This window comes from Micropterus salmoides, unplaced genomic scaffold, assembly GCF_014851395.1.
Source record: "Micropterus salmoides isolate LMB-PRFRI ecotype aquatic unplaced genomic scaffold, ASM1485139v1 Ms_hic_scaffold_2, whole genome shotgun sequence".
Taxonomy (NCBI): Eukaryota; Metazoa; Chordata; class Actinopteri; order Centrarchiformes; family Centrarchidae; genus Micropterus; species Micropterus salmoides.
The window spans coordinates 20,316,443-20,333,023 of record NW_024041150.1 but is presented as its reverse complement, the minus strand read 5'-3'; the positions used below and the strand labels follow the sequence as shown (position 1 = coordinate 20,333,023).

The following is a 16,581-nucleotide window of genomic DNA, read 5'->3' as shown; positions in this document are numbered from 1 at the left end:
AAAACACGCAGAAGGTAAAGAGAGGGAGGGACATTACCACCCCAACCCTTACTTTAACCTACACGTAATTCTAATCTTAAACCTAAAGCCAGTCTTAATCTCAAACGGCTTTTAAGACAAAATGTTGTCACTTTCTAAAACTAAAATTGGCCCTTACAAACACAGAAGAACAAGAGCACACCACACACTTGTGTTATCATACTTGTGAGGTACTCATTAACATAAATGTGACTACTCCCAAGTCATAACCCTTGAATGAATTCCTGTTCAGCTATATCTTGACAATCAAACAGCACCTTGAGGAAATGTACAACTGGAAGTCCTCGCTATGCATGAAAGTCTTCACTCTCAAATTGGTCCTCATAAAGATACAAGAACAAGACCACACTCTCGCACACACATAAACACAGAGGCCTTGCTTTACAGGCCCCAGAAGGCGCTGAGAAAACTGTATTTCCAAACCGCTTTATGTATTGGTCAATTTAACACCGCTATCATCAGCATATTAAAATGCATGTGCCCAAGGACGCAAGAGCAATTTTGCCTGTGTGTTTGTGTTGTGTGCACACGTGTATTTTAATGCAGAGTAGCCTACCGTGAAGAGTGGCATTATTACACTGTTATCTGCATTGCTATTTATACGGTGAATAAACACTCAAGCTATTTCTGAACGGGAGTCAGAAATAGCTTGAGTGTCAGAAACTGAGAATCATCCAGAATTATGTCAGTCACTCTTTGGTGCTACAAAACAGCATCTATGTCCTATCAAATCTGTGACTGATTTGGTGCAGATTTCAGTCCATGTATTAGAAAAAAACATTGTGAACGAGCTTTGTATTTTGTCAAATGTTTGTCAGTTTCAAAGTGTGCATAAAATGTGCAGTAAAGTGGGTGAGAGAACAGTTACTGACAACGTTCGTACTTACATGGTCTCGTCATTTTGAAACTCCAGTTGCCAGCGACAGGTTCGTAGTCGTCGCCTCCCCTAGCGCTGCCATCCACGGTTCGGTAGGGAACAGCTACCAGGCCTCTGGCCCCAGAAGTCCTGAGCACCTTCACCTCCATCACACCTACGCTCTCACTCACTTTCTGACTGGCACTCTCAAAGGTAAAATACTGAGAAGGAAAGAAAATACAGTACTTCACAGGAGAGAACACTAGAAAGATGAGGTGAAAAAACACCTACGCTCTCATTTACTAGCTTGCTCTCCGAGGTGTACCATATATATAGTGAAAGGGATAATAGATTACCACCCACTCTCTTTAGATAAAAGATAATCAGCATTAGTAAACGCCCACTCTACACTCATCCTCCCTCCCTTAATTCTCTTTGGATGTTACCAACCAGATTTAACTAAAAAAGTGTCAACATCGAGGGGACTAGAACTCTTCACCTTCTTGTGATCCCTTTTTTATGGATATCCTGGGAATTAGGTAGCAAAGCAATAGACCTATGTGGATTCAACATTTATATCAAAACCATATAGTTTAAATTATTACAGAACCAGTTCTTCACATCTACTTCTGTCACTCTTGCATGATCCATCTTGCACAGAAGGTTAATTAAGGTTAATGTGTTTTGATTTGTACTTATTTGGAAAATGAAAATTGTAATTAGCAAAAAGGAAATTTTTTTTTAGCCGTGTTCTCCAGGTGGTCACAGCCTACCAGTAGCTATGATTTTTCAAAGTTACTTAACGGAGCTGAGAATGTATTGAAATAACATACAACAGAAAACAGATAACAGAAAACTAAGGCAATCAGCTTTCACTCCCAGAAGAAGCTAATTTGCCTAGCTTGCTAACAGCACGATGGGTCCAAATCAGGGACTTGCACAGGAATTTTGAAGGGCAGTTGCTCTGACCTGAAAAAAGGCACTAAACACAGTATCCAAAATGTATTAACAATATAAATGTCACCAAAATACATATGAGAAAAAGAGTTCCTTATATTATTGTTTTTTTAATCATTATTATTTTATTTTTTCCTTTTTTTTTTTTTATTTGAAAATAAATAATCTAGATTGAATTGACAGATGGGAAAACTCGCTTCTAATAAAATATTAAATAAAAAAACGCTTAGATTTCGGAAAAAAATACAATCCTTTTTTAACCTTTTGGCTTCCCGTACATTCAGTTGCGCTTCTAGCCGTATTCACTTCTGTTGGTACGTATCACGTATGGTAACTGGGCAAAACTATGCATGATTTGTTGTAGTATGATCGCATAAAGGAAGGAAACAGGAATTCCGGTAGGGAACAGAATCGACTGACGTGCAGGCAGCGCTGCAGCAGTGCAGCCACTTAAACAGAGTTGCCCTTCCCTACTGACTTTCACTTTCGGTGCCCGAATGGAAGTGAATGAGGCTTTGCGATCGCGATTATTTTTTTATTTTTTATTTTTTTCTCGGAAGGGCGAGTCGGAAGGGCAACTTGAGTCAGGAAAGGCAAACGGGCAGTTGCCCGGGCAACCAGAGCAACCCCCCTGTGCACGTCCCTGGTCCAAATGTTGAATGTTGTAAAGGGACAGACAGACTTAACTATGAGGGCTTATTGTAGAGGGGGAAATGCCATAGGTCGTACAATATGACATGTTTTAGTCCATAGCACATGTGTATATATGATGGAAGTGCACAACAAAAGTTGACAAATGTCCAAATTTGGTTTTATTCTCTTTTACGTTATATGGGATAATATTCACAACAGCTGCATTATCATTAAAGTTTATATTTTCTATAAACCAAAAGAGAGGAGAATTTAAATTTCAGTTTGGTTTCATTAAGATAGACAATTCCTGTTACATTACTCTGTCTTACCTGCGTGGTCGTCATCGTAGATGGTCACTGTGGCTGTGTGGTTGTCGCCCAGCACGGCTTTGGGGGTGGCACTTGCATCCAGTGGGGCGGTGCCGATCTCAGGATAACCAACCATCGGGGGTTACTGAGGTGGACATAGAAATACTCATCCTCCTCAAAGATGTCGTCATCAATCACTCCAACTGTGATCTCTGGTAAAAGAATTGTATTTTCCTTTTTAGGGTGATGTTTTTACAAAAATAAACATTAAATCATGTTTTATTTGTTGAAACCAGTGGGACAAGTTGCCTTAGGTGCTGCAGATGACCTCTGCTACTTGAGCCTCAGTCTCATTGACGTGTTTTTTGAAAATATGTCATAAATTATCGCTGTCATTGTTATTTTTACCTTTGAGTGTCTCTCCTGGCTTAAACAGCAGCGTTCCCTCTGCAAACTCATAATCGGAACCTGCATTCGCTGTACCGTCCTCTGTGCGATAATCCACCTGGGGGAGACAGGAGCACAGAGAGTTGGTGAGACGAGGGGGGGGGGGGTGGGGGGGAGCGAAAGAGCCATCAAAGATGAAACAGAAGTGAACAGATATGAAAAGGGCAGATAGACACAAAGGGAGAGGGAGAACACAGAGTACAGACAGGGAGAGAGAGATAGAAGTGAACAGAAAAGAAGTAGAGGAGAGGCAATTGGGGAGATGTGAACAGAGGGCGAGAGAAAACAAGAATAACAGCTTCATTAAACTGAGCCCTCTGGTCAGATACAGTCTGATAATAAAGACTTTGAAGATTGTACAAAAACTCTCCCTGTATCCCCTCCTTTCTCTCCATCTGCCCTGTTTATTAACCCTCTCCAGCCTGCATAGAGGCTTTAAAAACGAATCTGCATTGCTTTAAATCAGATCAAACAGCAATCAGATTCTGTCACTAGTTAATAAAATGGGATAAGTTCTACTTCAAAACAATCTGTGGCTGTTTCTGAATCAGTGTGGTTCTATTAATAAGTGACACAGCTCTAAACTTTTTTTAATGTATCCATAGCTGATATTACATAGGTCTACTGAGGCTTACTAATATTTCAGTGTTCAGATGTTTCTGATGAATAAAGTTGCCTTTAATGTTATTTTTATATAAATAACCAGCCAATACTATGGCTGGGTGTGACACCTAATTTAAATAAATATTTGGTTTATATATACAAACTATTCTAGCAAACTTAAAGCGGCTATAAAACGGTTTTCTTTATTTTAATGGCTCAAATGACTATTTGGATGTGGAAGCTGATGCTCATACTGATGAACACACATGAATTATCTCTGCTGTTCATTTCAACCGCTGTTCAGAACATTTCGTCTTCACATTTTAGCATTTAGCTCATTGCTTTGGTTCACTCTCACTGCTCTTATGAGTGTTGTTTTCAGGCGCAGCAGGCAGCTGTTTTCAACAAACAAGCTCTAAAAAGCCACTATACACCACCTGCTCAGCACCAAACAGCCAACAGACAAAGTAAGAACATAGTGCAGCGTGCAGCAGCGACAGAGACACACTTTTTTTCTCAGAGGCTGATGGTGCAAGCTTAAAGGAGAGCGAATATTGGTCAGTGGATAAAAACGCACTACAAATGAAAGTAATGTTGCTTTGTATCTGCTGGATGTGCAAACAAGCAACTGTTTGCTAACAAGTTAGCCACATTAGCTAAAAAGGTGATAATATGTCAGTGTTGTGTGCATTCCTTCCTTCCACTGCTCTGAGGTGGGAAAACAAATGTGTTAATGCAGGTTAAAGTCTGTTGTTTAGCTATCATTCCATCATATATTTTTTTTAAATGGCTGCCTTGTACTAAAACTGCTAAACCCTTTAAGAAGACAAAGTGCTGTGAAAATTTATTTAAATGTTTTGTATACATACACAGATTCTCTGTCATCTAAGTCATAGTTATCGGGCTGTACATAACGATTATTTTTAAAATGAATCCAATTTCCCGACAGATTGTCTGTAATGTTGATTCAGCTGTTTTCTCGCTCATACGTGGCCGTTACATTAACAGAAAATATGAAACAGCCGAACGTTAGATGACGCACGGTGTAACGTTGTGTTACCTTGACAGCAACGGGCAGAAATAACTTTAACATGAAAGCGATGAAGAAATACTTAGAAAATACATTTTAATGGACTACGTGTTCTCGATAATGTGGCGTTTGTGTGGAGACAGAAAGTAAACACGATTTGCGGTGCTGCTGTCAGTGCTCCGTGATACTTTCGCTTCACGTGTTCATGCTGCTTCACGTATGTCCAATTCACAGAGCTCACGGAGCAGCACGTTTTGAGTGTCAGTCTAAAATACTCCCAAACTTTAGACGGTCGAATGCGCTGTCTTGTAGATGGAGCTTGTCCAGGGGATATCCCACTAACACCGGATGCAGTGACGCTTCGACGCACGTAATGCAAGTCGACGTATTTACGGAATCGATTACGTCAACGAATCGCACCAGCCCTATGGTTATCCAAGGAAAGTTAAATCAAGGGTAACTGGACTTGGTTGAAGATACTTGAAGACGTTCCGCCTTTCATCCAAGAGGCTGCACTGAAGAGGCCTCTTGGATGAAAGGCGAAGCCATGTCCAATCACCCTCGACTTAACCTTCCTTGGGGATAGATTCTTGGAACTTTTAAACATTTCAATGAGTGTACCATCAAGTACAAGTAGCCTCAGTGAGAAACTGTTTGGCAAAGATAATCTTTTTTCTTCGTCTCTGAAGTACTGCACTGACACCATGCCTGAAGAGCCTGTGTGTGGGCTAAACAGGCCACTTATCAGCTTTCAGTAGACGGCAGACTCAGGCCATGCCAACAGCACACCTCTACAGACAGCACTAGTGTTGCATCATAGTTCCATTTATATACAAGGAGAAGAATAGACGAGACACAGCCTTGCAAAGCCCCTGCGAGCAAATCAGATATCATTTCACTGACAGACTCTCTGTGACTTGAAACAAAATCTCTTATTCAGTGTACCAGGCCAGCATCAAGCCCAAGAGCAGTGAGCCTTTGCAAAAGGATATGTCTTTTCATTGAGTTACAACCTCTAAATCTGAAATCTAAAAATCTCTAGAAGAAAGTGTTTTGTTTTGTGTCTCTTCTACACTCCTCTGTCACCCACTTCTATCCCTCTAGCAGGCCATAAAGGAGAACAAGGATGCTCAAAGCCTCTAGAAGTGAGAACAGGTTATGAGTAAGATCAGCCCGAGACTAGGAAAACTGCCAAAGATGTGAGTGAAATCAGTTCAGAGTATATTTTTGTCAACTCTCATCTCTACTTTTGTCTGTCTGAGTGTCTTTTGGCCTCTCTCCCTCACACACACACACACACACACAGATTCTTATTCCTCTGAACAATCCACACACCTTGACAGTAACTCCAGAGTCTCCTCCGTGTCTGGCAACAGTCAGTTTCAAGGAGCCACAGTTTTCAAAGCACTGATACAACGAGGGCTCGAACTCCATCCTGATGGTGTGAGGATCGTCCTCCTGGGCTTGGGTCTCGTGGCTGCTCACCACCTGAAAAAAACCCAGACAAGATGAAAGTAGACGTGTCAGGTCAGAGTCAGATGCGGTGTGTGTTTTAGCTGTGAATAACAGGTCAAATGCTAACGAGAGGAGATTACGCGCGTCTCACCTTGCGAGCTTGGTCGGCAGCGTGCTTCTTGAGGATATTGCCAGCTCCGATCATCATCCTGGTTGCCTGGATACGGTAGAAAGCTCTGCTCTTCTGCTGCTGCATCAGCACCTGATCAATAAAACTAATTCATTAACAAAGTGATCTATTGTATTCAATATGCTAATCTATAATTCAGTTAGTTTTTTCAGACTAGTCTTTCGTTTATAGAAGCTCACTCTTAAGTGGACAGCTGCAATTTAAGGTTAAGCAGCGACTCTCCCTCGGGGGCGGGGTTTTTTCTAACGTCTTTACGGGAGGTTAGCGGTCAAAGGTCAGCTACAGATTCACTGAAGGACACTGCTTGAGGTTTGAACCCAGATCCGACACTTGAAGACGAGGGATGTCTTTGTCTCAGAGCTTCATTAAAACCCTGTAATTGTCTCTTTGACAGAGAGAGACAAACAGTGGAATCACACTGATAAGGAATGATTTGACACTGTAGCCGTCCACTTCCTTAAAATATTACCCACTTTAAAATGCAAAACTAGTTGCCAACTCTCTTAGCTGAAAACTTTAGATTTATTGAGTCTTATCAATCTATAAGTAATGATTTCAATAAAAATGTATGTCTGAATAGCAATTTAATATCCTAACGATCCCCCACATAGAAAATGAACAAATTGGCCACTGTAGCTGTGGAGATCATTAAATTAAATGTAGCCGCAGAGCTGGGAAGACTGTGATTTATTTAAATTTAAGGGAAGCGAACCTCCACAATCCTCACAATATCCGCATATGCTTGGAGGGTTGGAATTAGTAATCGTTAGTTTAGTAAAAAAAATTATCTGGCTGAGCAAGTTGGCCTAACTTTAGGAAAGTCAAATTCCAAGTCCGAGAGGACCACAGGGGACCACTATATAATTTATTATTTAATGATTCATTATGTCCGCGAGAACCTTAATTTATCCAGTGGAGTTTAATCTCTGGGGCAGCAGTCATTCTTATTTACAGCACGAGGAGGCGTAAGTAGCTTGGGGGAGGAAGGCCTGAATGCAAACAAACAGTGCACCTTTTGTAATTACAATAAAAAGACCAAAACCAAGAAATAACTCACAAAGGAGACAAGGGAAGGAAGAGGGGAAGTGCATGGCAGCCATCTATTAGCAGCTCCTTTCTTTTACCAGGGACGAGAACAGATTAACCAACTATTTAGTTAATCTCTGTGTGACTCATTGACAAACGAAACTCAACTAAACTAATGCCAAATTTAACCAAAAGGTAAATTTAGAAGAAAGCACTAAGATTTCGTTGCTTATAGTACCAACTAACAAATTGCAAATCTAAATGCACCAAAAAATCTTAACTCAAGGTCAACTTGCAAGGTTTTTACAGAGCTGTTAACCAAACCTCACATCCTTCCTTTAAGCATGAACTCAATGTGTGAGATGTGGCTGAAAGCTCCGAAAAAACAAGTGGACCTTGCGTTACAAATTTTTTGCCACGTTATGGCTTCCAGGGTCAAAAATGAGCTTTCACACTCTAATGTTCATAGAACTTACCGGGTAAATCACCTCGAGAGCAGAGGGGTTGCATGTTACAGTGCTGTCAATCAAGACAACTGGCACCTTCCTCTCTACAGACTAGTGGTTTTATCAGCTCACAACATTACATGAGGAGTGTCCTGAAAAACTCGTAGTGTGTAGCTATCTATCAATTAACTTCATTATAATTTGTTTATATTTGGTGTGTGTGCATAGTTGATTTGCCATTTTCTATAAATATCGTAATAACTATTCATTAAATAGCTGCCTTGGGAAATTAAATTAAATTAACCTCTTCATTCATCTCTTCTAATGGAAATGCAAATGGATTTGTTAAACAGCAGAGGTTGATCAGGAACACTATTAAATGTTCAGCTGTGTGCTGCCCTACCTGCTATCACCTAAAACACCTTGTTCACAGCCGAATGTGTCACAGCATCATCTCCGGCACAGTGCCACCCTCAGAGGAGTCGGGTGTGATATGTGATGCATGTTATTAAGTTTTCTACTGTTCCATTTTGATATTAGATGTAAGAAGATTGTTAGCTCAGAAACTGAGAGAAGAACTTTAAGGAACAAAGTTAAGATGAAGACAGAGCAAACCAGTTTGAAAAAATGAATGCAGCTTCACCATGAGGGCCTCATTAATTAGAAGCTGACTAATAACATCCAATCAAATTCACACATGTGTACCACTATTTATAAACTTTGAAAATGTTTGTATCATCGCCTAAAATCTAATATACAGTATCAAAAGTGAGTACACCCCTCACATTTTTGTCTTTTCATGTGACAACACTGAAGAAATGACACTTTGCTACAATGTAAAGTAGTGAATGTACAGCTTGTATAACAGTGTAAATTTGCTGTAGCCTGAAAATAATCACATAGCCATTAATGTCTAAACCGCTGGCAAAAAAGAAGTGAGTACATCCCTAAGTGAAAATGTCCAAATTGGGCCCAAAGTGTCAATATTTTGTGTGGCCACCATTATTTATATAGAGACCTTGCGCTCCTCCAACTTCCATTTGAGGATGCCCCACAGATGCTCAATGGGGTTTAGGTCTGGAGACAAGCTTGGCCAGTCCATCAGCTTTACCTTCAGCTTCTTAAGCGAGGCAGTGGTCGTCTTGGAGGTGTGATTGGGGTCATTATCATGTTGGAATATTGCCCTGCGGCCCAGTCTCCAAAGGGAGGGGATCATGCTCTGCTGCACAGTACATGTTGGTGTTGATGATTCCCTCAATGACCTGTAGCTCCCCTGTGCTGGCAGCACTCATGCAGCCCCAGACCACGACACTCCCACCACCATGCTTGACTGTAGGCAAGACACACTTGTCTTGTACTCCTCACCTGGTTGCCACCACACAGGCTTGACACCATCTGAACAAAATGAGTTTACCTTGGTCTTATCAGTTCCAGTAATCCATGTCCTTAGTCTGCTTGTCATCAGCAAACTGTTTGCGGGCTTCTTGTGCATCATCTTTAGAAGAGGCTTCATTCTGGGACGACAGCCATGCAGACCAATTTGATGCAGTGTGGCGTATGGTCTGAGCACTGACAGGCTGACCTCCCCACCCCTTCAACCTCTGCAGCAATGCTGGGAGCACTCATATGTCTATTTCCCAAAGGCAACCTCTGGATATGACGCTGAGCACGTGCACTAAACTTCTTTGGTTGACCGTGGTTAGGCCTGTTCTGAATGGAACCTGTCCTGTTGAACTGCTGTATGGTCTTGGCCACCATGCTGCAGCTCAATTTCAATCTTCTTATAGCCTAGGCCATCTTTATGTAGAGCAACAATTCTTATTTTCAGATCCTCTTTTCCATGAGGTGCCATGCTGAACTTCTAGTGACCAGTATGAGGGAGTGTGAGAGAGATAACACCAAATTTAACACACCTGCTCCCCATTCACACCTGAGACCTCTAAGTCACATGACACTGGGGAGGGAAAATGGCTAACTGGGCCCAATTTGGACATTTTCACTTAGGGGTGTACTGACTTGTTGCGAACGGTTTAGTGTGCGATGTGTCATTTCTTCAGTGTTGTCACATGAAGAGATATAATCAAATATTTACAAAAAATGTGAGGGGTGTACTCACTTTTGTGAGATACTGTATATCTTTGTTAAAGGAGTAGCTTGACATTTTGGGAAATAAGCTTGTTTGCTTTTTGCCAAAAGTTTGATAAGAAGACACCACAAACTAACACAAAGTTGTGTAGCCTATGGAGCTAGAGCCAGGAGGCGATCCATTCAAACTTCAAAATTATGCCTACTAGCCCCTCTAAAGCTCATTTGTATAACTTATAACAGCCAGACAAGATTTTGTGGCTTTAGAGGGAGTTACGTGCTGCTACATTAACTATTTTTTGGCAAATAGCAGTAAACGACAACTGTAACAACCACAACATTTCTGTTTGCACTGTGATTGGTGGGCTGGGTAGCCTCGCAATGCCTCCGAGCCGACCGGAAGTACGCCGCGCTTTGAAGTAATATTTACTAGCGGCCAAAACGGCGGCTGTAACACAGTGAATCAATATATTTGACCGTCATAACCCGAGAGAAATGACTCGTTTCGCTATCAGAATGTGATCCATTTGCTCGGTAACATTTGAAAAGGCTACACCAGCAGCACATATACAATTTTACCCCCATTTACGTTAGCGGAGCGCTAAACTGGAAGTTAGCCTACTCGGCCGGCAAAAGTCAACACAGTGGACGCTGTAGCGCTACTGCCGACTAGCGTTTGGGGGTGTAATAGCAGAATGACGGGCACACCTACGCAGAAGTATAAATGCATGGCTACGTGCGTAGCCTACGGCGTACGTACGCACGTAGACCCTACGCAGGAGTATAAATGGGCCTCTCGACACTGCCAGGCCAGCTATTTCCCCTCGCTTTCATTCTTTCTGCTAAGCTAAGCTAATCACCTCCCAGTTCTAGCGCCATACTTAACTTATTTCTCTCAAAATAACTATTCCTTCAACAAACAACCTTCAAAACATACCCAATGTCAATAAATTTCCATCGCTAATGTTTGTTTATCTGCACATATAAGAAAACCCCCCCTGACCTGATAGTTAGCCATCTCAATTAGCTGCTCCATGTCTTTATCCGGATGCCTCTGCTTCAGCTCCTTCAGCGTCCTCGCCATGTCCCTTCTGGCCTCGTCCTCCTCGTCCTTCGCTCCTCCCTCCTCCATCATCCCTCCATCTATCCCACTGTGACAGTTCAACGCCATCTGTCCGTCCAGCTCCAGCATGTCCATCTTGGTGAACCCCCCTGGACCCAGTGCTCCTCCTCCTCCTCCGTCCATACCTCCTATCCCTCCGTCCGCTCCTCCCTCGGTCTCAATGATGATGCCGCGGTGCTTGTCAGCACGGTAACGCTTACGGACGTACTTGTAGAAGAGGAGTCGGCGGTCAGCCACCCAGGCCTGGACCACGCAGAGGGGGAAGAAGAGGAAGGTCAGCACTGCCTCCCATACCTAGAGGAGAAAAGAGACAGAATTTTCCTTCCTTCTTTTTTCTTTCTTTCCCTCAACCAACCTTCGTCCCGTTAACAGGTTTCATATCTGTCTGTCCTCACCTCCACCTCTCCAGGGGAAAACACACTCAGAATCAGGTAGAGCCAGATGTAGGCGAAGATACTCCAGGCTGCCGTGACGAAGAACACCCGAAGGTGTTTGATTTTGCGCGTCTCTCCGTCAGGAACCACATACACACACAGGGCGATGATGATGAACATGTTGAAAGCAGCACTGCCCACGATGGTGCTGGGACCCAGGGAGCCAGCCTCGAAACCGTGACCACACACCTATAGGTGGGGTGAAAATCAGATTACCGTGGTGCCACTAACATTTTGTATCAGTTCATCTAATGTGTAACCATCCGGCTCATACTGTACTCACTTCAATAACAGACAGCAGTATCTCGGGGGCACTAGAACCCAAGGCCATTAGAGTGAGATTAGAAACAGTCTCGTTCCAGATCCTGACTGTGGCCGTGGTGGTCTCACCATTTGGCCTCTTTATAGTGATTTCCTTCTCCTGGGAGGTGATGACCTGGAGGGGGAGGAGAGGCACAAAAAGGAAACAAAAAGCAAGAGGAAGGAAGGAATGGAAAGAAAAGGATGGCAGATGGAGCTCCAAAATTATGTTGTTTTGTTTACTTGACAATTTATTGTTTTAAAAGATGCCACACAGCTGTCGCTCATGTGTCATATTAAATAAGATCCATTGTATTTCCCCAAACTGAGGATGAGTGGTGACTTGAGTACTGTATATACAGTGGCTTGCAAAAGTATTCATACCCCTTGAACTTTTCCACAGTTTTTCACGTTACAACCACAAACATAAATGTATTTTATTGAGCTTTCATGATATAGACCAACTCAAAGTGACACATAATTGCGAAGTGGAAGGAAAATCATACATGCAATATATACAATAAAAATCTGAAAAGTGTGCCGTGCAAAAGTATTCAGCCCCCTTTTACTCCGATACCCCTAAATAAAATCCAGAGGTACCAATTGCCTTCAGAAGTCACCTAATTAGTAAATAGAGTCCATCTGCGTGTAATCTAATCTCGGTATTAATACAGCTCTTCTCTAAAGGCCTCAGAGGTTTGTAGCACCAACAAATAGCACCATGAAGCCCAAGGAAAAACACCAGACAGGTCAGGAATAAAGGTTTGGAGAAGTTGCAGGGTTAGTTTATAAAAAAAGTATCGCAAGCTTTGAACATCTCACGGAGCACTGTTCAATCCATCATCCGAAAATGGAAAGAGCATGCCACAACTTCAAACATACCAAAAAATGCCTGTTTGTTTTCTGATGTGTGGCGACAAACTTAACACTGCATATAACCCTGAACACACCATCCCCACCATGAAACATGGGGGTGGTGGCATCATGCTGTGGGGATGCTTTTCTTCAGCAGGGAGAGGGAAGATGGTCAGAGTGGATGGGAAGATGAATGGAGCCAAATACAGGGCAATCTAGGAAGAAAACCTGTTGGCAAAAGACTTGAGACTGGGGCGGAGGTTCACCTTCCAGCAGGACCCTAAACATACAGCCAGAGCTACAATGGAATGATTTAGATCTAAGTATATTATATATAAATATGTGGCCCTGCGATGGACTGGCGACCTGTCCAGGATGTACCCCGCCTTTCGCCCAATGTCAGCTGGGATTGGCTCCAGCCCCCCGAGACCTTGTACGCAGGATAAGCAGTTGACGATGGACGGATGGATATATTCATGTGTTAGAATGACCCAGTCAAAGTCCGGACCTAAATCCCATTGAGAATCTGTGGCAAGACTTGAAAATTGCTGTTCACAGACGCTCTCAATTCAATCTGACTGAGCTTGAGTTATTTTGCAAAGAAGAATGGGCAAACATTCGAGTCTCTAAATGTGCAAAGCTGGTAGAGACATTCCCCAAAAGACTTGCAGCTGTAATTGCAGTGAAAGGTGAGTATTGACTCAGGGGGGCTGAATACTTTTCAGATTTTAATTTCTGTACATTTTTGAAAACCATGTATCATTTTCCTTCCACTTCACCATTGCTTGCCACTTTGTGTTGGTCTATCACATGGAATCTCAATAAAATACATTTAGGTTTATGGTTGTAATGTGAAAAATGTGGAAAAGTTCAAGGGGTATGAATATTTTTGCAAGCCACTGTAACTATATTAATCTACTCTGAAGTAGTGCAAAGTTGCAATAGTAAAATAAGTGACGGGTTATTGATTGATTGCCTACCTCTATAGAAGACATGAATCGGTCTGCTATAATGCTCATACCCAGGAACATATAGATGAGTGCTACGAAGTAAACAATGGCTCGTGCCACTTTGTCCCCCACAGATGGGTTCTGAGGGTTCCACACGGGCAGTACCACTCCTGAAATGATCAAACAATTGAAAATATAATCAAACAGAGTTTTGCAGAAAAGGGTGGCACGAAATATTTGGTTGCAACAATTGTCTATAATTACCTCAATAATTTCTCCAGCCCTTATTTTGCATAGTGAGAGGGCATTTTGTAAAAAGCTTATTAGCAGTCCAACTTGATTAACGTCCGATAGTAAGTAGGGGATTTACCATATGGTCCATTTGTTCTACTAAAACTTATTAAAATGGATGAATGCTCTAGAATCTAACTCACGCATTAGCACCTGGCATCTGGCAAATAAATCTCTTTCCTGTCATTTGCAGAGGCACTGAACAGGTGTAAAGACTATGGCGACTTGGGGTTTAAATCTAAAGGACACTAAAGTTGAAAGAAATAGCCATAATTTAGTGTATCTACTGCCTCCATAATAACATAGACATAATAAATGATCATGAATTTAATGTGTAATTGTTTCCTACAAATGGAGGAAATTGAATTAAATGAATAAGCCACTTTTGAAAAAGAATATTGTGAATTAGCCTATTTGAAAAAGATTAAAAAGACAGTGTTGGATGCAGTGTTTACCCTCCAATTAGGCTTATGTTTTTGTCTGTAATCTGCTGGGTATTGATGGTAAAATGATCTAAAACATCATTATGATCAGCTGTGATAAAGGTTTAAAATATCAGTAGCTGACATGGCCGGATAACCAAACTAGAGGCTAACTCCTTATCTTACTTGTTGCAAGCTGCTCTTTCTATAAGAGTGAAGTACATAAATCTATCCTATGTAATTGCCTTAATCCATCCTTATATGCATTAAACTGCAGTTTTCTCAAAGATAAGACCAACCCACCTTCCTGACAGGGGTCTCCACTAGCTGAGCAGTTGTTCTCAGATGAATCTGCGTGCGCTGATGCAGGACATGACAGGAGGAGGAAGAAGGAGAAGAGGAAGGAGAGCAGGGAGGTGAAAGAGGATGGAGGTACAGACATGGCTGCTGGAGCCATTTCTGCTGATGCAGCCTGGCCTTCACTGGACTCTGCTGAGATCTACTGGGTCGGAGCAGCGAGAAGTGATGTCCAAAACCTTGAGGTAGGCAGAGAAAGATTGGAGACACAAAGAAAGTAATTTAACCTTCCAATCACACCGCTAGTGAACTCTCTCATGAACTATTTCTGTTGGCTTTAATTGTATTCACTATAATAAAAACACATCATGCTGCTACATCAAGATACTTTTCGCATTGTGTGTTCAATTGTTGCCTACTGCAGCTTTATGTGGTTAAGTAAATAGTTGGGGCTAATGTATCTGTGTGTCAAGTGCTGCCTGAGACACATAGCTCAGGGCACAATCTTCCACAGTCTCTCTTCTACTTTTCCCCAAGTGTACCTAGCTGTAGACAACACGGCAGACAAAACGGCAAGAGCACCTTTGCAGTTGACATAAAACCATGTGATCTCAGCAGCAGAAGTTGGTCTTCTTCGTGTCGTTTTTTGCATGTGTGTAGTCTACATGTGGCAGAAAAGGTGATCCAGTTTCACCAAAATCAACTTGTTGTGTTTTTGTAAAGTAATCAATGAAGTTGGCTGCCTTTGGGTCTTCCCCATTTTTTTCCAGTGGACTGTGCACATGAGAAATACAGATGTTAATGAAATAAAATGACATGAAGAAGACTTCCACTGCTGAGATCATGTGAATTCCTGTCAACAGCAGAGTTAAAAATCTGTACGCAAAATATGAATAGTTACTCAGGTTGTGATGTGCCCAAAATTATGGCCAAATCGTTCCACAGCGTACACATTTGTAAATCTTATTTTTCATTTGTAGATCATGTAGTACACATTTGTGACCATTTAGAGTTTAATTTCTCGCCATAAAGTATGTGGACAAACTGAATTTCCTCCTCATGGCTCTGAGTCAAGTCTGTGTAAATCTTTACACTCACTGCATGTGTGTGCAGCCAGCTGTAGATGCTGCAGATGTCTGATGCTGGTATACAGTGTGTGGCAGTAAACATTAGCTGAGCTGAGAGCAGGCAGTCGACAGCAGAGATACAACAGCAATATGTTTCTATGACAAGGAAGCGGAGTGGTTTTTCATTTGGACCCCAGTTAATATATTGTGAGGACAAACGGACACAAAAAAAAGGAACAGATTGAACTGGCAGTGTTAGGTCAAATCAGTGCAAACACACACAGAGGAGGAACAGAAACATACAAGTCTACACATACAAACACACAAACAGCATCAGCTAGCCTTGTAGTGTGGAAGTTGCTGACCTTGCGTACTCTCTCGCAAACACTTCCAAATGCAGAGACACACACACTCTACACTTAGTCAGCCCTGGGCAAAAAAATGCTGACCCTGTCTTCACACAAACACGCACACACACACAACCACAGTTAGTCATCTGTCGTGACATTAGTGTGTGTGTGTGGGGGGGGGGGGTTGCTGCCCCTGTCTTCATCTATCTTCCAGGGTCTCGGTGCTCTGACAACAACCTGTCACTTCAATACTCAACTCGCTTCTCTCCTGCACCGTCTATCCCGCTACTGTTTCCCCGAACTCCCTTAGTCTCTCGCTTCTTTTCAAGTCAGAAATTAGATTTCACTCCATTATCAAAGGTTTCTGTAAGATTTTAGCTTAGGGTGATATTAATAACAATTAATAATGAGAATTTT

At 42.0% G+C, this 16,581-nt stretch overlaps 1 pseudogene; it reads right to left on the bottom strand.

The window, feature by feature from the left end:
* Nucleotides 1-2,504: 2,504 nt before the first annotated feature.
* On the bottom strand, nucleotides 2,505-14,949 carry LOC119913410 (annotated as a pseudogene).
* Between the last annotated feature and the right edge of the window lie 1,632 nt (nucleotides 14,950-16,581).